This window comes from Trichechus manatus, unplaced genomic scaffold, assembly GCF_000243295.1.
Source record: "Trichechus manatus latirostris isolate Lorelei unplaced genomic scaffold, TriManLat1.0 scaffold00001, whole genome shotgun sequence".
Classification (NCBI taxonomy): domain Eukaryota; kingdom Metazoa; phylum Chordata; class Mammalia; order Sirenia; family Trichechidae; genus Trichechus; species Trichechus manatus.
The window spans coordinates 20,294,731-20,310,122 of NW_004443937.1; the positions used below are offsets into that span (position 1 = coordinate 20,294,731).

General features: G+C 45.8%; 1 long non-coding RNA gene across 3 annotated transcripts in view; it reads right to left on the minus strand.

Moving 5' to 3' along the window:
* The window catches only part of LOC111820164 (uncharacterized), a 91,337-nt gene that overhangs the window by 60,798 nt on the left and 15,147 nt on the right, over positions 1–15,392 (minus strand). The window contains exon 5 of one of the 3 annotated variants that reach the window (XR_002823710.1): positions 3,559–3,724. The exons of the other annotated variants lie outside the window; for them this stretch is intronic. This is a non-coding gene — a long non-coding RNA (uncharacterized LOC111820164). Of the gene's footprint in view, positions 1–3,558; positions 3,725–15,392 lie in introns of those variants that run through there. 3 annotated transcript variants of the gene reach the window in all.

A 15,392-nucleotide genomic window follows, 5' to 3' on the forward strand; every position in this document is an offset into this window, starting at 1 on the left:
CTCGGGGAACATCTAGCTCAACTGGCATAACAGTTTATAAAGACAATGTTCTACATTCTACCTTGGTGAGTAGCGTCTGGGGTCTTAAAAGCCTGTGAGCAGCCATCTAAGATACTCCACTGGTCTCCCCGCTTTGGGAGCAAGGGAGAATGAAGAGAACAGCATACAAGGAAAAGATTAGTCCGAAGAACTAATGGACCACAACTACCATGGCCTCCACCGACTGAGTCCAGTGCAACTAGATGGTGCCCGGCTACCACCACTGACTGCTCTGATAGGGATCACAACAGGGTCTGGGACAGAGGTGGAGAAAAATGTAGAACAAAATTCTAACTCACAAAAAAGACCAGATTTACTGGCCTGAAACAGACTGGAGAAATCCCGTGAGTACGGCCCCCGGACACCCTTTTAGCTCACTAATGAAGTCACTCCTGAGGTTCACCCTTTAGCCAAAGAGACAGGCCCATAAAACAAAACGAGACCAATGAGGCACAACAGCCCAGGGACAAGGACTAGAAGGCAGGAGGGGACAAGAAAGCCAGTAATAGGGAACCAAGGTTGAGAAGGGACAGTGTTGACATGACATGGGGTTGTTAACCATTGTCATAAAACAATATGTGTACCAATTGTTTAATGAGAATCTATTTGTTCTGTAAACCTTCATCTAAAGTACAATAAAAAAAAGAAAGCTCTCCCCAACCAAGTGACCGGTAATAGATAGCCCCTGACATGCACACTGCTTCACTCTCTGCCGTGTACTTCATCCAGTCCTTTCCATTCCCCCAGTTCAAGTGAGGCAGCCCCTGTCACAGGTTTCCTCAAACTTCCTCCAGAAGACTAGAATTTGAGGGCACATCATTTACTTGGGAGGTGATCCCAACAGGCTCCAATAGAGGAGGAGGGGAAGTGAGACAGGGAAGGGAAGACAATATAAGGGATGTCAATGATCAGGTCACCTCTGTGGGCAACTGGGGGCTGGGAGGGCTCAGTCCTGCTGGGACTCTCTGGGAAACTTTGTAGGATGTGCCTCAGAGTTGTGCCCCCAAGAGATGAGGAAGCTGGGGTATTTATCCACCAGTCATTGGCTGAGGGCTGCTCCCAGGCAGACCACTCTGTGGCCAAAGTCCCCAAGCAGACAGACATGCATGCTTGAGGTCAGAAGCTGTCAGCATGAGAGTGCTGAGGGGATATGGCTGGGGCACCAACATTGCTGCTAGAGCCACTATGGTGGTGCCCGTGCCAGATACCAAGAATGCAGCGCAGAGCTCTTGCATTCTTCCCTTCCCCCTCCTTGTTGGTTTATATTTTGAAGATACTACAGCAAGGCTGTAAGGAGCCTGGTGGTGCAATGGTTAAGTGCTCAGCTGCTAACCAAAAGGTCGGGGGTTCAAACCCACCAGCACGAGAGAAAAGACCTGGCAAGCCACTCCCGTAAAGATTACAGCCTAGGAAAGCCTATAGGGCAGTTCTATTCTGTCCTATAGGGTCATTATGAGTCAGAATTGACTTGATGGCACCTCACAACAGCAAAGTTCTAGGTCATCTTTTCTGTCTCCACGCACACCTTCTCAGGCATTGGGGGTCGCTGCCCAGTTTGGGGGAGCTTGAGGGGATGCACATGAGCACTTGGACTTGTAATCAATCGAAGGTAAACCTTCCAGAGAGGAGTGCAGACCCAGAGATCCCCCGACACACTCAGCACAGGAGCTAAGGCATCGGCCAAGCTGCCAGGGTCATAGGACTTGCACATTCTTCCTGCTTATAGGAAGTCGTCCCCTCAGAAGCAAACACGTTGTCATCAAGTCGATTCCGACTCATGGCAGCCCCATGTGTTACAGAGTAGAACTGCTCCATAGGGTTTTCTTGGCTATAATCTTCACAGAAGCAGATTGCCAGACCTCTCTTCCACAGTGCCACTGAGTGCGTTCGAACCACCAACCTTTCAATTAGTAGCCAAGCACAAACTGTGCCACTCAGCGACCAAAATAAAACCAAACCTGTTGCCATCAAGTCGATTCTGACTCATAGTGACTCTATAGGACAGAGGAGAGCTGCCCCGTAGGGTTTCCAAAGAGCAGCTGGTGGATTTGAACTGCCAACCTTTTGGTTGGCAGCCAAGCTCTTAACCACTGAGCTACCAGGAAGAGGACTACAAAACAGAATGAGGCATGGCTCCTCTCATTTAAAACGGGCAGGGGCAGGGCACGGGAAGAATGGCTGTTTGCAGCACAGCGGAGGTGCAGTGCCCCAATTCCTTCCCGTCACCCAGTGATGAGCCCACCACCTGCAGAGGTGCTGGGACCCTCTCCTTTCCTGCCTATTGCTGCTTCTCCTCCTCCTCTCTGTCTCTGTGTCTGTCTGGATTCTCTCTGCTTCTCGCAGTGGGCTTCTATCCCCTTCTGAGTACTGTCTCACTCTCTTCCTCTCCCACTGTCCCCCCCCACCACCCTCCACTCCTCTTTTCTCTCTCTCTGGGCCACTGGGTCTTGAAAGTGCCCCCATCATTCTCTCATGTCTCACTCCCTCCCTTCAGTCTCTCCACTGCCTACCCTTTCCCTGAGCTCCCCAAGGCTCCTTCCCATCCTCCATTAGAGCTGGTGTACACCTCTTTGAAGGGGTTGGCGTTGCAGTGATAGGAGCTGCATCAATAATTAGTGGAAGAGAACATGACACATGTATCCCAGTGGCATGCTGGCTCCGTCGGCAGCAGATGGAGGCCTGACAGGCTCATCCATTGCCAAGGACCATGCGAGTGTCAGTCACCAGCAGCCGTCCACTCAACAGCCTCCTTTTAGCCACGATCAACATTTCAAAAGCGAACACACAAGGCCTACAGTAGGTTCCTATAATTCACCCAAGGGTTGCGCCTGCCGCTGGGAGACAAGCCGCGTTCTTCTCTTACAGTGAGCTATTTTTAAGACCGCTCCCTTCTCGCTCCCGGATCCCGTTTCCAGCCCAAGCACTGAATTAGATTCTCTCTTCATTTTGTAGGCTCCCCTTCTCTGTTATTATATAAAACCGTTTCAGCCCTTAAGGAGTTGGCATCTGACATCCACTGCTTCTGAATCCCCAGGAACAGAGACGGGAAGTAATAAACAGAAGGGAGGGAAAGAAATGCTCTGTTTCTGCTCCAGCGACACGAATCGTCTGAGAGTTAAATAGCAACAAAGTATTTGGTGTTAATCTTTAATATTCCCAGGAACTTGTCACCTCCTCCTTCAGTCCCTGAGCTGCCATGCTCCAAGTGATTTTGGTGCCTCTCACAAGATATCACATCTTCTATTATGCTCTAAAAAAAGTACCCACCAGAGGGAAGTTCTTAGCGATTAGACTGCCAAAAAAACACGGGGCTGCTCCTCGCTATTTACAAGGAATTGACTGAAAAGGATGAGCCGTGGATTCCTTTCTTGTCGGGCCTGCCTTTTTCAAGCAGGCCTTGTCTCAATGTCTGATTTTTTGACAACTATCAAGGGATGGAGGTGGCATCAGAAAGTGGAAATGGAGAGGGGCTGGGAGCCAGCCGCCCCGCCTGAGTGTGCCCCTCCAGATAGCAGCTCATTCCCACCTTAGATGAGATCAGCCAGGGTGCTAACGCAGGTAGCAAGATTCTTCCTCTAAAATACACCTGTGGCAGGTGGTCTTAGTGTGGGTTCTCCTAGAAGCAGACGCTGAGACAAGGATTCCAATGCAGGTAGATGACCTGAGAGGTGATTCCAAGCAATACCTATAGGGAAGTGGAGAAACAAGATAGGAGGGAAGGTAGGCAGTAACGGGTGTGTTACTGAGCAAGTAAGAGCACTGGAAGCACAATGATTAAGCACTCAGCTGCTAACCAAAAGGCTGGTGGTTCGAATCCACCCATCAACTCTGCTGGAGAAAGACCTGGTGATCTGCTCCCATAAAGATGACAGCCTAGAAAACCCTATGATGCAGTTCTTCTCTGTCACGTGGGGTCACTATGAGCCAAAATTGACTCGACAGCATCTAACAACATCAACATTGAGCAAGTTACCACTGGGGGTGCCTACAGCTTAATGCCCTTGGGAACTCTGGGAGAGAGTGTAGAACACAACTTAGAGTTGTTACAGTTGAGGGGCAAGGGAGCTGGGGTATTGGTCTACCAACTCCTGCCAGTCCTTGACTGAACTCTGGGCTTCTGCATGCTGGCTGCAAAGAACACCTCAGGTAAAGAGAAACAGATGCTGGCTGTTGCAAGTATACTGCAATGGTAAGCTAGAGGGGACATGGGAGTGGCACCCAAGGGCAAAATCAGGGACTCTAAATTTACCAGATAAATACTGCCCTTACTACACCAAGCCTTTTCTCCTTGGGTGCCTTCTGGGTTTGTAGGCATCAAGCTACGTAAGGTCCAGAAGTCTTTGACCCAACACCATATCAAAAGATTTTTATACCGAAAGAGTTTCTCTTCATTTTGGAGAGGCGTTGCCTTGATAGAAGGCCACATTCTAACCCAGGTTGCCTGCAGGACTTTCCGAAGTTGAGAAACCCATTCTTCTTTCCTCTGTCTCCCATGGACCTAGTGTTGCACTCAGGCAAAGCAGGGCATGAAAGATGAAGGAAATGAAGGACTTCCTCCCTGCCTCCCTGCCCTGAGGCAGCTCGCCCCTGCCATCGTCTCTTCCAAAATCCAGTTCTTCTGTAGAAGTGCTTATTGCTATGCAGTATGTCTTCTGACACACTGTCTCCCTCCTGGCTCCATGAGGACCGAGACTGGGTCTTTTCCAGAACTGTAGCACCAGGACTGGAAAGGTGGTAGATATACACTAGGCTTTTCTTAAATGAATGAATAGATGTCATTGGTCCCCACCTAAGAACTTTTGGCTTCCCATTATCTATAGGATTAAGTCCAAAACCCATTGCCGTTGAGTCGATTCCAACTCATAGCAACCCTACAGGACACAGTAGAACTGCCCCATAGGGTTTCCAAGGAGTGTCTGGCGGATTCGAACTGCTGACCTTTTGGTTAGCAGCTGAGCACTTGACCACTGCACCACCAGGGCTCCAGGATTAAGCCCAAACCCATTAATATGACATCCAAGGCCCTTCCCAATTTTCTACCCTAATTTCCCATTCAAGTCTCATGCCCCATCATCCCTCACATGGGATTACTGACTATTTGGCCAAAATGTCACCTTTTTTTCACTGCTTTGGTCTTGGCATGTGCTATTTCCTCTACCTGGAATACCCTTCCCTCTTCTCTACCTGCTAAATGGCTATTCACAACCCTTTAAGATTCACCTCAAATGTCTCTTCTCTGTGAAGCCATCCCTGATTCCTCCAAGTGGTGCAATCTGACCAAATAGGCAGGCCTAGTGTGTGTTTGGGGCACCAGCAAACAGAGACAAACCACAATTGTTTTTATATAATAAAATAATATTTAAATAATATTTCAAAAAATAAAGGCAGCAAAATAGTCAGTATGGAAAAACACTAAGAAGTGGTTTGGCCTTTGTTACACATTTTACAGTTTGAGATATTTTTGCTTTGTTTTGTTTTAACTACTCAAGCTTGGGGAAGGAGGCTCCATAAACCTTTCAGAGTTTAAGGCTGAGACCTTATTATCACTCTATTTCCAGGCACTGAAAGTCACTCATTCATTCATTCAGCACACTGTGCCAGGCATCATGCAAGGCACCAGCTCCTGGAGATGCAGATATGCATATGAGTCAGGCTTTCTCCTCCAGGACCACCCACTCTGGAGAAAGTGACCAACATGTTATAGTTCCTTAACACACTGCGTGGTTCCTGACTCATTTGAAAGAACCTGCCCTAGCAAAATAATACTGATAGCAATGGATTACCACCCATAACACAAAGTTAATATTCAAGAGTCCACACTGATCTGAATGAACAGGAGAGAAGACATCTCTTTTACAGTAGAATTCTAATTAATAAATGTACAAGGAATGATGGAAATAGAAAATCACCACTTGGCCACCACATTAATAATGGCTGAAGGCAAGTAAAAAAAGCCAAACGCTTGCCGTCGAGTCGATTCTTATTCATAGCGACCCTATAGGACAGAGTAGAACTGCCCCACAGGGTTTCTAAGGAGCGGCTGGTGGATTCAAACTGCTGACCTTTTGGTTAGCAGTCGAGCTCTTAACTATCGGGCCACAATCATCCCAAAATGCTAAAATTAGTGGGTAAAAGTATACTGAGAAACAAGATTATTTGCATAGTCTCCAAGTATCTCTTCAAAAGATACGTCTTAATTACAAAGGGAACAACAAGAACTTTGCAGTGGAGAAACCTGACAGACACCACTTTAACCAAGGGATCAAAGTTAATATCACCAACAATAAGGCATTCTGGTGACATACGCCTCCTGATCTGATGTACTGAGAAGGGCACAAGATCATTTTCACAGTATTTCCACCCAAAATGCATAACTTCAATCTAATCATGAGAAAATATCAGACCAATCCAAATTAAGAGACAGTCTACAAAACATACGGCTGGTACTCTTCAAAAATGCCACGGTCATAAGAGGCAGAGAGAGACTGAGGAAATGTCCCAAATTAAAGGAGGTTATGGAGACATGACAACCAGGTGCAATTTGGGATCCTGTATTGAATCCTGAACCAGAAAAATGACATCAGTAGAAAAATCGGCAAAAGATGAATAAGGTCTGTAGACTGGTTAATAGGGTGGTACCAGTGTTAATTTCTTGGTTTTGATACTTATAGTACGGTTATGTAAGATAGTAACATTAGGGAAAGCGGAGTGTACGGTAGACAGGAACTCTGTGTACTATTTTGGCAGCTTTTTTTTAAGTCTGAAATTATTTCAAAATAATAAGTCAAAACTACATGGAGGGAAACAATCCTGCCCTGTTTTCCCACATCATTTTATCACAGCACCTGAGGGACTGTTGTGGACTACCTGGCTTATTTATTTCCATCCCCACATGCCTGTTACCTCCTCCAGGGACTGTGTCTAATTCTCTCTGGGCTCCCTGTGGTGCTGATATGCAGAAGGTTCCATATCCCTCCCAACACCCACTCGTTGCACTATTATGGGAACTATGGCTTGGAGGTGGAAAGGGAGCCCGTAGAAAAAATTCTGGACTCAGTGAATGGTGCTGTGTGAATATCACCATGCCTTTTCTGAAGAGAAAAAGTGGTACCAGGATATAGGGTAGATTGTTTGCAATACTGGCCACAATTCTCCACTCTTCCCTTATCCATGCTTCTTTGCAAAGTAATTTCCAGGTCCTCCATCTCCTCCCCTTGAATCCAGGCTGATCTCTACTTGTTTGAGCAACAGGCAGCAGAAGTGACACTGAGCCAGTTTTGAGCCTATCCCCAACAAGGCCTTGCATACTTCTACTCATTCTTCTGGAACCCTGTCCACCCAGATAAGGAAGCCTGAGCTAGCCTGCTGGAAGATGAGTGGTCACACGGCATACAGACAAGCCAACAACCAGCCAACCACCAGACATACGAGTGAAACAATACTTGATCTGCAAACTTGCCAACTGACCAAAGACTCATAACTGTGCCCAACCAAGACCAGAAGAACTACTCCCTGAGCCCAGCCCAAGCTGCTGATTCACAGGACCATGAGCTACATAAATAGTTGTTATTTTAAGCCACCAAGCCTTTGCAATGTTTGTTACACAGCAATGGATAACTTAAATAGGTGGCAAGACCCTTCTATACTCTAGGCTCAGGGGTTGATACTGACAACTGTCTTCTTTGCCCCAAATAGACAAATTCAAAGACATGGATTCCTGTTTTAAACAAAGGCAAGCCCCAACCAAAACAATACCAGAGAAGTTTCCCCTCCTAAGAGAGAGAATTTGGACCCCTCCCCTCAAAAAGTAAGTGAACCCTTGCAAAGGAGTCCCACTGGAAAGGGAGCAAGCACAGGCAAGGCCACCTCAGTACTCCAGAGGTCCTCAGTACTCTGGAGCTGCTAGGGCAAAGGAAATGGAGCTGCTGGTGGAGGGCAGTGATTGAGTAGTCTCTCTGCACAAATCTTGCCCACACCTTCTCCCCTGAAGGATGGCCAGCACACTTCCCTGAGGCTCAGGTTGCAGGGTTTTGATACAAAAACATTTGATACAGCCTCTCTTAGCTGGGCCAGAGCTGCATGACGCCCAGAGGAGTCAGGCTGAAGTAAGTACGCTGGGAACGTGTTTCCCAAAGCGCTATCAGAAAGAGAGGGCAAGAGGGGACCTGGGAAGCCATAGGGCTAGTAAGGATGAGGCAGGAGGGTGTGTGAGGGCTCCTGGAGGCAGGCTTCCCATAGCAGGCTGAGCAGGTACCAGTGTGGGGTCTCATCTGAGCTGGAGATACCTTCCAGAGGCTGGGCAAGAAATGGGCGAGACCCCCAGGAGATGGGATTGCTAGCTAAAATTCCAAGTTAACTCCCAGTGTCGTTGGGCTGGTTGGCCCTTGAGTACCCCACAGTCCATTCCCAAACGCTGGGGCCCCTCTACCACAGAGCTCAAGGACAAAGAGAAAGGGCACAGTGTGAAGGCAGATGTGAGATCCTGGAAGGTATCAGGGCTGTGTATCTTCATGGAGATGGTGGCTGTCCCATGCTGTATCTGTCCCCTCCAATGACGGGCTCAGTCACTGCTTCAAAGTGCTGCTCAATGGTACAGAAGCTGGAAATTTACTCTTTTCTGTCTTCTTGGTCAGGATTCAGTACTGATCTCTGGAACATCCTGTCTTTACCTGCCTGGGGACACAGGTACACTCCCCAAGGTGATAGCTTGTCTTTGTTCTCAAGAAGTGCCTTCTTGCTCTGGGCACAAAGGAAATGGCCTCCAGTGATTTTTCTCCAGCTCTTCCCCCAGCATGAGGATCCTAAGGAAATGGCTGTCATCTGGCCACCGAGCTGGGGACCACACAACCCAGCTACACAGATCACAGTGTAACAATACTCATCCAATGTCAGACTGTTCAAGGAATCATTTACGGTTGGTCTGCACTGGGAGAAGGAAGTAGGAACAGAGGAGAAAAGAGAGGAATGACAAAGTCAAAAGACAAAGTCAAGATTTCTTATTAGGCAGGCAACAGACCATGCAGGGGAAGGCCTTCCTTGACACAGGTCATCTCAGTGGGGCAGGAATCTCCCACCCACGTGCCTCACCTGGGGCTCCTTCCTGTATCATCCCAGGCCTCCTGCATGCTGCCCACTGAGTTCCCCAGAATGCCACATGCTACAGTTGGCTGAAAGCTGGGCTTGGTTTTATTCCAGCCCAGCTCAGCTCTTTCTCTATTTTTCCCCTCAAGACCTAAGACAGCTATTAAAATTAACAGCAGAGCTCTCAGCCACACACCCCCTTGTCAAATCCCATGACTAACCCTGAAGGTGCCAATAAAGAATAACCCTGTGATTAATTGTTGAATGATGGTCTCTCACTCCCAAACCTGCCCTGTCTTCCTACTCCTCAAGGCCACTGTGAAGGGTTCAATGTGAGCTAGAGAGTCGAGGGCTACAGTTTCTGAGGAAGATCCATCTGCCTTCAAGGCTTTGCCAATGGATAAGTGTGCATGATGGGTACCAAGGCTAACCCCTGACAGAAGGTGAGGATACTCTTAGGGTCGCTCAGATCTGTGCCAAACTTCATCATCACTTGGCCCAGGCCTCGCATGTCCATAGAACAAGCTGCCATCTGCACCTCCCCACATGAGGCTCTTTCCTATCTGATTAGAAATGCCCATGCAGTAGGCCCAAATCTGAAACTCGCTTCCTCCCTACAAGGATCAAAACCCAACCAGTTGTTATGGAGTCGACTCAGAGTCCGGGCAAGCTCATGTGTGTCAGAGTAGAACTGCTCCATAGGGTTTTCATGGTTGATTTTTCAGAAGTAGATTGCCAGGCCTTTCTTCTGAGGCACCTCTGGGTGTTAACCATTTGCACCATCCAGGGACTCCCCCAACAGAGATGGCAGCAGACTTTTTCCAGGGAGATAAGCTTCTTCAAGCCCCCGTTGGAGAAGCTGAGAAGCATCACTTAGAAATTCTGTCAGACATGAGTTCTTGAAGAAACAGACCCTGATACTAGGATTCAAGTGCAAGCGGTTTCTTTTGAAAGTGAAGGAAAACACCAAAAGGGGAGCGAGGAAGTTAGACAGGAAAGGGCAAGCAGCCAATGAAGAGTGCGTTGTTGCCCGGTTACACTATGGGTCAGTGGAGTTTAACCCCTCTGGGAAAACTGGGAGCCCATGTACAACATAGGCCTCAGATTAGCTGGCTGAAGGCGAGGTGGGAGGTGAGGGCAAAGAACAGAGGAGGGGATGTTCATTCTCTGGTGTGTTCAGCCTTTCACATGGGTGGATCAAAAGGACTTCAGTGGCCGGAGGAAGGCTTCAGGAAAAGAAACGCAGGTGCTGGCAGCTGGGAGCCAGGCTGGCACCCACTGCAGTGGTGAGGGACACGGGATACCTCAGACCCCTTAGTGTGAATTATGCCAGCAGAGATAATTATAAATAACATCTGTGTATTCCCCAAGAATTTAAACTTGCACCGTCAAGTGAGGAAGGAGTCATTCATATCTTCACTTTCTGGTGAGCAAATGGAGGCTCAAGGAGGTCATGTGACTTGCCCAAAATCACACATCTAGTAAGTGGTTCAAACTCTTTGATCCTAGATTCCAAATTCTTGGTACTTGAGTACTTGGCCTAAATGAGGAAAATGAGCACAAAAACGTAGGGCACAGGATGGACAGGCGAAACCCTTGAGGACAGATATCAACTACCATTTATTGAGCAGTTGTTATCTGCCTGGCCATGTTCTAATTGCTTCAGATGAATTTTCTCATTTAGTCTCCACAATCACCCCCTGAGGCTGACACTATTATTTTCCCCACTTTACAGATGAGGAAACTGAGGTGCAGAGAGGTTAAGAAACTTGCCCAAGACCATTTAGCTGGGAAGGAAAAGAGCTGGAGTACTAACCCAGGCAATCTGTCTCCAGAGTCTGCTGTTAATCTTCCCCCACCTTGTCTCTCTACCTTCCTAAGAGCTTTGCTCACAGTTACACTTGTTTGGAGGCCACTGAGCTCTTCGCAGCTGAAGTACAATTCCTAGGATTTCTTCACCTCTGCAAAGAGGCCATGGCTAGGTGGGAATGCAGCCAGGAACTCCAGAAGAGAGAGTTTTGTTGCGGCAGAGACAACAAAACATATGAACACACCTGGTCTTGGGGTCTATAGCTTTGGCCTCAAATTCTGGTTTCTCATCAGAATTTTGAGGGACAGTCATGTGCCAGACACGGTGCTAGGCACTAGGGTTACAAGGGTGAGAAAAAAACCCATTGCTTGCCCTCATGGAGTTTACACTCTAGCAGGTGTCCTTGGATAAGTTACTCAAATTCTCTGAGTTAACCCACCTGTAAACTAGGGTTAATACAACAGCCTAGAGTCGTTTAGCTGAGATTATGTGTGTGCCGCGCCTGACGTGCAAGGTGCCCTTTGAATGTTAGCACTCTCGGCTTTTCTGCTGGCTAGCCCCTTTTCTCTTCGCCCTCTCTTGAGCCCAACCTGCCTGCTCTTTACCTGGCCAAAAAGTAAACAGAAATAGAGGAGTGGAGAGACTTACTCAAACTTCATGTCCTAGGTAGGAGAAAGGACACCCAGTCAAAAAACAAGCACCTTTTTTTTTTTCTCCACTGAGTCTGATCCATGAATCACAGAATCCAGTCTGTGCACCAGCACTAAGAAGCTCTAGACCCGTACTGCTCAATATGGTATTCACCAGCCACATGGGGCTATTGAGCCCTTGACATACGGTTAGTCTGAATTGAGATGTGCTGCAAGTGTAAAATACACACCAGATTTGGAAGACTTAGTATGAAAATAAAGAATGTAAGCTATCTCATTAATAATTTTTATACAGATTGTATGTTGGAATTATAATATTTTGAATGTATAAAACCAAAACCAAACCCATTGCTATCGAGTTGATTCTGACTCATAGCGACCCTATAGGACAGAGTAGAACAGTCCCATAGGGTTTCCACGGAGCAGCCGGTAGATTCAAATTGCCGACCCTTTGGTTAGCAGCCATAGGTCTAAACCACTTTTGGATGTATTAGACTAAATACAATATATTCCTAAAAGTAATTTCACCAGTTTTTCTTTCTTTCTTTCTTTTTTTTTACATTTTTAAAATGTTGCTATTAGAAAATTCAACATTACATATGTGGTGTGCATTACATTTCTATTGGCTGACACTACACTAGACGTTTCTGAAAGAATTCTTGATTTCTCTATGCCTCAAAAACTGGCATTTCCCGCTGTCTTTCTCATATCAGTAAATGGCACCAGCATTCACCCATTTCTCTGATACACGTGCACACACACTCACAGTCACACGTGCCAGTCAGCAGTTTAGTGCCTTATTTTTATATTGGAATGAACAGCCAAGAACCACAGACATTGGGAGAAAGCTTCTATCAGGAAACAAAAAAGACAACTAGAAAAAAGGAACCAGGAAGATGAAGCAGAGAAAATGTAGAAAGCAAACACAAATTAAAGGAAAAGAAAACTGTAATTAATGTTCTCATAGACGTCAGAGAAGATGTTATACCTATGAAATAGCACGCCACTATGGAAAAGGAATAAACAAATAGGAGCTCCTGGGAACTACATTTTTTTTTTTTTTTTTTTTTTGGTAATCTTGGTATTTTTTAACTTAATTATTTTTTTATTGTATTTAGATGAAGGTTTACAGAACAAGTCGTTTCTCGTTAAACAGTTAGTACACGTATTGTTTTATGACATTGGTTAACAACCCCACGACATGTCAACACTCTGCCTTCTCGACCTTGGGTTCCCTATTACCAGCTTTCCTGTCCCCTCCTGCCATCTAGTCCTTGTCCCTTGGGAACTAAAATCTTCATAGTCAGATTTAAAATTCAGTAGAAGAACGCAAGGAAAGTAAAACGAGAAGGCACAGAAATAGATAATGGAAGAGAAAGAATAAGATAAAGTAGTTTACAGTGTTTTATAAACTTTTTTTTACCATGATTCATAGTAGGAGATGCATTTCATTGCAACCCAGTACACATACATACCCACACACAACACTTACACTTGTTACAGGATATGCAGACTGAAATAGTTTATCTGTATTTTTTTCCATTCTATTCTATTTAATTTTTAAATAATGGTGGTGGTGGTGGTGGTTGTTCGGTGCTGTTAAGACGATCCTGACTCATAGCGACCCCACAGGACACAGCAGAGCTGCCCCATAGGGTTTCCTAGGCTGAAATCTTTACAGGAGCAGATAGTCAGGTCTTTTCTCCTACAGAGCAGCTGGTGGGTTCAAACGGCCAACTTTTCGGTTAGCAGCCAAGCACTTTATCCATTGTGCCACCAGGGCTACGACCAAAAAACCAAACCCGCTGCCATCAAGCTGATTCCAACTCACAGCGACCCTACAGGGCAGCACAGAACTGCCCCCATAGGGTTTCCAAGGCTGCAGTCTTCACGGAAGCAGACTGCTACATCTCTCTCTCATGGAGTGGTGGGTGGGTTCGAATCACTGACCTTTTCGTTAGCAGCCGAGCGCTTAACCACTGCACCATCAGGGCTCCTTCCACCAGGGCTACAACCCACTAAACTGTTTTTGACCTCCTAATGGGGCATAACCTGCAATGTGAAAAGCTCTGGTCTAAAAAATCTAACATCTGACTAATAGGAGCTCCAGAAGAAAAAAAGAGAAGGAAAAAAGGAGCAAAGAAATACTGCAAGAAAATTTCTAAGAATTGGAGGACTCACATCTTTGTAAAGAAAGATTCCACTGAGGACCTCAGAGAATTAATTAAAAAAGATACATCAAGGCACTTCATCACCAAATATCAAGATAGCAAAAATAAAGAGATTCTAAAAATTTCCAGAAAGACCCCCCCGCAAAAAAGCCACATACAAAGAATAGCATCAGACATCTCAACAGCAATTTGGAATGCTAGAAAGCAATGGAATTGTACGTTAATTCTGAGGTGAAATTATTTCCAAACTGGAATTCTACACCCAGTGAGCCAATCAAGTAGGAAGACAGAATAAAGACACGTCCACAGTGATTCAAAAAATTTGCCCCTTGCCATGAATCATTTCTTAGGAAGCTAATGGAGGATGTGTTTTAACAAAATGAAAATATAAATCCTAAAAGAGAAGGAGCAGGTGATAAATCAGACAGAGGAGCCAGTGACAGGAAATGCCAGGATAGAGCTCTGCACAAGAAACCGGGAGAGATGAAGACAGAAAGAAGACAGCAATAATATGGAGGTCTCTTGAGAGGAGGGCAATGATAGATTATTTGATATATTTGAGAGAAATATCGATTAGAGATTGACAGATTTGTAGACGTGTTGGGCAGGGGTGAGGATGGAAGAATTGCCTTGGATACACAGAAAATTAAGCAACAGAAATAATGAAGTGCTTTTTCAAGAATGGCAACATAATCTTACTACACTACTTGATTCAAGCAGTGAAAAATATTTTCAGTCTTAATAATATAAACACAGATTTGATTAACCAAAAATTGTGATATAACCATATTGAGATTGATGGGGAGGGCCAGTATAAGTGGTGGCAGACTATTAAACCCTCAAAATAAGTTAATAAATAGCATATAAATGGAATCCTGGGGGTGCAATAGTTAAATGCTCGGCTGCTAATGGAAAAGTCAGCAGCACCAGCTGCTCTGCAGGAGAAAGATGTGGCAGTCTGCTCCCATAAAGATTACAGCCTAGGAATCCTATGTGTCAGTTCTACTCTGTCCTATAGGGTCGTTGTGAGTCAGAATTGACTCCATGGCACACAACAACAACAACAACAACATATAAATTGACCTATCAAGAAATAGTAGTATATGCATATTATTTAGGGGGAGGAAAACAAGTAAGAGTTGAAAGTGGTTGCCTTTGAGTATTTGGGGGCAGAGGGGAGGGCATGGAGGAAATTTCTATATTATATTTTAAGTCTTACAGTCCTACTTAAAGGATCCCTGGTGGTACAGTGGTTAAAGGGCTAGGTTGCTACCAAAAGATTGGTGGTTTGAACTCACCAACCGCTCTGTGGGATAAAGATGTGGCAGTCTGCTTCTGTAAGATTTACAACCTTGGAAACCCAACAGGGCAGTTCTACTATGTCCGACAGGGTCGCTATGAGTTGGAGTCGACTCGATGGCAGTGGATTTGCTTTTTGTTTTGGTTAGTTCTACTTGATGCTTTTCAACCATATGCAGAATTTACCTGCTAGAAATTTAATTTCTTTAAAAAGAAGAGTCGAACCACAAGTACCACAGCCTCCACCAGACTAAGTCTAGCACAACTAGATGGTGCCCGGCTACCACCACTGACTGCTCTGACACGGATCACAATAGAGGGTTCCAGACAGAGCTGGAGAAA